This window comes from Lipotes vexillifer, unplaced genomic scaffold, assembly GCF_000442215.2.
Source record: "Lipotes vexillifer unplaced genomic scaffold, Lipotes_vexillifer_v1.1 scaffold365, whole genome shotgun sequence".
Lineage (NCBI taxonomy): Eukaryota > Metazoa > Chordata > Mammalia > Artiodactyla > Lipotidae > Lipotes > Lipotes vexillifer.
In genome coordinates, this window is record NW_006781263.1 from 2898727 (window position 1) to 2905675 (window position 6949).

The window sequence follows — 6949 nt, forward strand, 5'->3', positions numbered from 1 at the left end:
TTCCCTTCCCGGCAGCTCTGGTTTCTAAAGGTTGATTCAGAGCGTCTGGCACGAGAGCCTCAGGCTGGAATGCTGTAAATTGCTCCGCGAGCTTCTCTCCAGGAAAAAGTTCGCGGGTAGCTCGGGCTGAAAACAGATGTTTTCCCTGATCCCCCCTTATTTGAAGCCCCACCTAGGGCTGAGACCTACAAAGATTTCCTTTGCCCGTGCCCCCTCTCTTTCCCGGCCTTGTCGTTCGGTGCTGACGGGTTTGCGTTTAAAGCCGCCTTATGACCGATGACTGTGCTTGGATTTAGCGCGTTGGTTTTATTCCGGTCGCTGGCCCAGCGGACTGACTGGGCTCAAATCTGGGCCTCCTTCGGTCTCCCTGCGACCTCCAGCAAAACTCCTTCCCCGGGGGGCTCTCCGTCATGTGAAACTAGCCTGTGAGGAAGGGGACATCAATAAACAGTACTCAACTTCCCTAACCGATGACCCACAAAATATCAAGGGGCGGGTGCGCTTTGGGCTGATCAATACTCCAGTTCCCGAAGCCCTTTCGAGAATAAATACCCATGACAAGCCTTGCTTTAGGGCATTACTAGGCAGGTCTGCAGGTGAGGTTAAAACAGAGGAGACAGAGAAAGGTGATTTAGCAAAGTCTTCTGAAAATACACATTTTACCTTCAAATAACCTCTGGGTTGGCAGAAATCAGACACCCACACCTCCATTATTCACAAGGTGGAATTTTCAGGGTGTATCCCAAGTCTTACTAAAGAAGAGGCATACAGTTGTATCCAAGGTTGCAATCAACATTTCACTTTCTATGGGTTGTTATTTCTGAAATTATGTTTTTTAAAAAAATCAAGCTACTTGGCACTGAGCAATCAGATACTTGTTTTGCTGGCTTCCATGGTTCTTTGATGGCCAAAACCCTAGTTGTTTATGGGGAGGGCAATTGAAAAGATAATTAGTGAAGAATATCTTTCAAAGGAGATTTATGTGAAAAAAAATAAAAAACCCACAAGAAAGTGATGTTGAATGTGATGTTAAAATTGAGAGGAAAGCAAGATATGGCATTGTAGGTTTAATCACAGTAAGTTTATACACATGCATACAGTCTACCACTCCTGGGCAAGATTCACAGGAAAAGATGGGAAATAAGTCATAATAAATAAAAAATGACATAAATACGATGTTAGTAACCCTGGTTGTGTTTGGTGGTAGAATGATCTCTTCAGTCCACATTTTTTTCCTGCAGTATATTTGTGTCATTTTTTATGATTACATTATTTTTATTATTTTAGGGTGAAATGTAGAATAAGAACATTAGATCTGATGTCACAGAAACTTTAGCAAAATAACTCATACCATGTTCCTTCAGTTCTCACACATGCAAGGCGATCAGGGAAGCCATCACTTCAAGGGAGCAAGGGTCTGAGTTCTGAAAACAAACCAGTACTATGTTCTCTGACCCGCGTAAGAAAGACGACTGTGCCCTCCCTTGAGTTAAGGGAGGAAGAGAAGTGATATGCACGTCAACCCCAGGTGGTGGCTAGGATAGCCCTGTGTTGGGAGCAGGTGAGGCTCTGTCCTCAGGTCCTGCTGGATGAATTTGGCACTCAGCTGTCTTTTTCTGTGCACATAGAATTTGATAGCTGTTTGGAAGGTTGGTTGTGGTAATGGATTGTGCATCTTTTGTGGGCTTCCTCGGTGGTCAGGCTGAGCAGTTGTCGACTCCACTCCCATCTGTGTGGGTCTCTGGTTTTAGCACGCTTCTGGTAAGTGGGACTCTTGGAGCAGGTAATTAAATTAAGTGGAAGAGATAAAAATAAAGAAATGACGACTTTGAGTGGGAATAATAACATGTCAACGTGAGTGAGAATAAACTCCTCTTCGAGGGATGCCTGAATTAGACGTATCTGCATTGGCGGCTCTGGGAGTTATTTCATACACTTGGACGTTATTCTGGGAGGGGAGCTGTTATTCGTGCCCAAAGGGCCAGCAGTAAACCTCACTGAGGACAGGAGTCGTGGAGAGTCTGTCACAGACCTGAAGAATCGGACCCAGACATTCATTCTTAGGAACCCAGGGAGATAATTAAGAAGCGGCCCCATTAGGCCTACAAGTTACTGATTAGTTACTTGGATGAACAAATATACTTTCAACAAGTATGAAAGGATGAAGCATAGACAGATGTGGAGATCAGAGGAGGTTAGCAAGGCCTGGAGTTTGAGTCTTAGGCTTGTGAAGCGGATGTTTTCTTCTTGCTTCCATCTCAAAGTGAATACAGGGGCTCTGCGTCAGCAGAAAAGAATTAGACATAACTTGCTCTCATATTAAGCAGTGACAGTGAAGAGTAGCTTATAGATTTTTTGGTCCATTTAGCAACTATTTTAATGAGTACTTACTATATGCCAGATGGCAGAGATACCGCCCTGACCATGGTAGGCAAAGCCATGTGCTTGCAGAGGTTTCTTTGCAGCGTTTCCTTCTACTCGCTGCGCTTCCTGCCTTCTTCTGCTACGTGTTCCAGCAGAACTTATTTTGCCTATGTCTTCAAGTCTCCTTTCAACGATGACCCAGGAATTTCCAAGGGCCGAAAACCCCATTCCAAAGGGCAGTCTACATCTCACCATTCAGAATTAAACAAGCTGCTGGCAGGGATGGACGCAAACCCAAGGCAAGTGCGCTGCCTGTGTTGACCCAGAATTGATGGGAGAGCCAAGGGTTGGGTCCTCTGAAGCAGTGGGCAGGATGCCAGCAGAATGGCAGGCCACTCCAGTCCCACTACCATTTGTAAACTCTCTAGGGTACCAGCTTTCCATCCTACAGGTACTAGGGGGGCTTCCGGCTCTGGGAAGGAGACAGAAGTCGGCAGCGAGGTGCTCCTGCTGGCTTGAGAGTGTGCCCCGTGTGTGTGAGAACCGCGGCAAGTGTGTGTAATACACGTGTCTGTATTCACTCTTCGCATGCTTTGCTTCCAAAAGTCTTTCCAGAGGAAGGATTGTGGAGCTTCCTGAAAAGTGGGAGCTTCATTTGACAGGGGCCTGGGGTAATTAACGGGGCCCGGGACCCGCCCAGCAAATTCTTATGTGCATAAAACCGCCCCTGGGGATCTTGTTAAAATGCAGATTCTGGGCGAGGGAGGGGCTTGAGAGTTGGCATTCTAGCAGGCTTCCAGGTGATGGTGAGGCTGCTGGTCCGCTGACCACAGGTGAAATAGCCCGCTTCCCTAACTCATCTTGCAGCCTGTCCTGAGCTCAGTGGTGAGACAGGCCTTGATGAAATGTAAAGCAAGTCCACCTTCACCTCCTGTGGGTTCTTCCCTCCCACTCGCTCCCGGCCACACCGACCCTCCCCGCAGCCAGAATGCATCTTCCCAGGGTTCAGAAAGTGTCCGCAGCTTGGGGCGTGGAGAACGTGCTCTCAGCAGCGCCCCCCTCCCAGGCCCCACCTGGCATTGTCAGCTTCCCGCACCTCCCACAGCGCCTCTCCTGGGACCTCCCTGGTTGACCGGGCAGGACAGGGAACCTACAGCAACGATCACTGGGTGACTTGGGAGCTGTCATTTTCCAAGCAAGGAAAAACGGCCTAAGCAAAGTTTCAGCTGCAATCACACTGCATCACAAACGCCCTCCAAGGCCCCTTAACTCTTTTCCTTAAGGGAGAGAGAGCCCGGAGGACCCGGGCTGATCCTGCCTCCCGATGAATCTGGTGCGCTGGACTTGCCAACCTTTCCTAAGCATCCCCTACCTCTTCACTGATCCCGATGTGCATTTTTAAGAAACAAAATAGATCCAAAAGAAGAGAAAGTGACAAGGAGATTCCTGTTTACTGAGTTTCAAATGGGGCTTGCATGTCCTCCTCCTGGAAGAGACCTGGGCCTCCTGGGAAGGTGACTGGGACTTGGAATTTTCTTCCCCAAGACGCTGACCCGATGCTGAACTGGCACTGCCAGCTGATGCCCAAGAAAACGAACAAGACCAGGAGAAATGCAAGCCGAACCCGCAGACACAGCAAAATTACCCCCACTCCCACGCTAGGAAACACACTGTTTCTCTTGCTTTGCCACCCAAATATTTTCCAACATGTATAATAGGAAACGTCTGGAAACTAAAATTTGAGTCTCAAAGATGAGAAGAATTTAAAAACTCAAGATGTTTCCTTAATGCTTCTTTTATTTGCAATATGCACCCATAATTAGCGCTCAGATCATCTTTCCCTTGTGGGAATTTAAATGTCATTCGTTCTGAAAAGGGCTCCTTCTTTCCAGGTAAGAACTGCTAAACAGGAGTAAAGAGGACAAATTCTTCTTATTTCTACCATATTTATAAAAGCACATGGAAAAAAGCCATGTAAACACAGTAAGAATTTTAGACCAAGTCCTTAACCTATGTTTGATTTTAAAGTAATGAGGACTGGGGGCGTGAAAAAAAAGCTGGGGAGGGCATTGTATTCAGCTGCTTTGAGATCCCTGGATGGAACTGGATGTAAAATACAAACTTATTTTGTAGTTTCTTTCATGCCCAGCGGCTACATCACCCCATAGTTTGCCTCTGTCGGACTAAGGCATGGAAATATGCAGTGCTGATTTTGGATGTATTGTTTTACATCATATAACAAATGATCAGTACTGTTTAATATTCTCCAGAGGAGTCTACATAAATAGATGTATACCTTGCAAAATCCTGAGAGTTTCGTTTTTCCCTTTAAGAGGAAACCTGGTAAATTCATTCCTGTAAGTCTTCAGAATAAAGTGCTAAGTAGATGCTAAGGATGAGGACCATCTGGTCCTAGTGGGAGTTCTATGTCTCAGACCTGAGCCCTGCTCCCCAGTCTTCGTAGTTACATAGAAATTGAAAGAAGGCTTTTTTCTCCTTCCCTGTTTCTTTTATTCTTTTCTCCTTTTTATGTTGAATTTAGAAATACAGGTAAGAATTTTTTTTATGTTAATTCCTCGGGTTTACTGCCCCCCAAGTGACCAGGATCCTCGTGGTGGGAGGGGTAATATTTGCATCAGACTTCATGGTTCTCCAAAACCTCTCAGGTGGGAGTTCCCTTTGTCCCTGGGGAATGGGAGTGAGATGTTGAGGGCTTGCCTCACACCACCCAGCCCTTCCATCCCAATCCAGGCCCTCTGACCCAAACCTTGACCTGTTTCCACATTATAATGTTCTCTGATGGAGAGGTCATGAGAAGCATGGGAAAAAGGAAAATGCTCACAGGTAGAGTTTTCAGTTACTGGTACCAAGTTGTGTGTGTGTGTATGTGTGTGTGTGTGTGCACGTGTGTGCGTGTGTGTGTGTGTGTGTGTGTGTGTGTGTGTGTGGTTTATCTACAATATGCCCAAGATCGTAACTCTTAAAGAATAAGGTTAAGTAAACAATAACCCAACTTAATTATGGAATATTATGGAGCTGTTATAAAGCTGTTATAAAGCTGATATAAATCTCTCTGAAATCATATAGAAAGTATATCTACTTTATGATGAAGGGCTAAACAGTCGCTGGGTATGGGTAATTTGATCTAATTTTTGTAAAGGTAATCCTGACTCTATGTGCAGAAAAGTTTTGAAGGTTGCACACAAGGCTGTTAACAATTACACCCCCAGAAACTGGGACTTGGAAGACTTGGGAGAAGACTTGGACTTTCCACTTTATATTTTCCTCATTTTTTTTACAATTATTTCTTCTGTTTTTGTCATTAAATAATATTAAATTACCAAACATTGAAAAGTGTGGCCTTTGCCACTGGGTAGCTGACAGGTTGCACACAAATATTTCTGCTCCTCATGAATTGAACGTGCACTTTTCTGCATCTTGGTTTGGAAAAGATGAGCCAGTCCGCTGGAGAAGCAGAGACTGTATTTGCAAGAAGTGAATCAAACACCCAGAGCCCAGGAGAGTTAGGTGGGAAAAATAAACCACTAAGATTTAATAAATCTGTCCTAATTTAAAAAATAAAACAGTGGATGTCCCAGGGCAGATTTAAAGAACCGGTTAGTACTTAAAGCTATGGGTCTTAATTGCTTATGGTCCGCAGGAAGGGAAAGGATTGAAATGGAGCTCTCTGTGGTTTAGCTTAATTAATATTTATGACTGCAGAAGAAAATTAAATAAGGCAAACGGTGTAATTTTAAACAGCCTGTGGTCACGGTTAGCAGGACTCACAACAGATTCAGATGCAGGAAGAGAGAGTGCTGTAGGAATGGTACGTGATTTCAGTTTTCTTCCGCTCCAGGTCCCCCTGCAACCTGACCCATGTTTTTATGTTGCAGAGACCTCCAGTACTGACATCTTGGAATGCTACTACCTGGTTCATTTATCTTTTTTGCGTGTTTTGTCGTTGTGACGGAATATCTGAAGGAATATTTTCTTTCTTGGAGGGGTGGGGATTGTATCCAAGGATGTTAGCTCTGGAACCGTCTACAGTGGCCCCTCTGGGCATTTCTGGGGTGTGTATCTGCCACTTATTGATTCTTTCCATGGTTTGATGATTTGAGTTTTTCTATCTTGGGAGCTGAGAGTTGACGAGATAGCACAGTTTCCCCTAATGGGGAATCCGAAAGTTGGTTCACCTTCTACGTACTGACAAATGTTTACTGGATGGATGGATGGACACTTGGATGGAAGGAAGAACAAAAGACAGATGCTATGCAACTCTGATTGAAAAACTCATAGTTTACCCTTGAAGACTGGTTTTGGAGGGATAAAATCAGGTTATGACAAATTCTGGGTGAGTGCTTTTCAAACTCCAGTTGATGGCTCTTCAATGTGTTGTGACAGCAATTTATTTCTTTGAAGTTATCATTAAATAAAGGAAAGGAATAGAACAGAATCCCTCTGTGCACCTCACATAGAAAAGTCATGTGTAGTTCTGAAAAACCTCTGTTTTTGTTATAAACGTGTGTGTATCTGCAGCAGGATGGAAAACGTATTCCCTACTGTGGGTTCTCTCCAAAAAGCC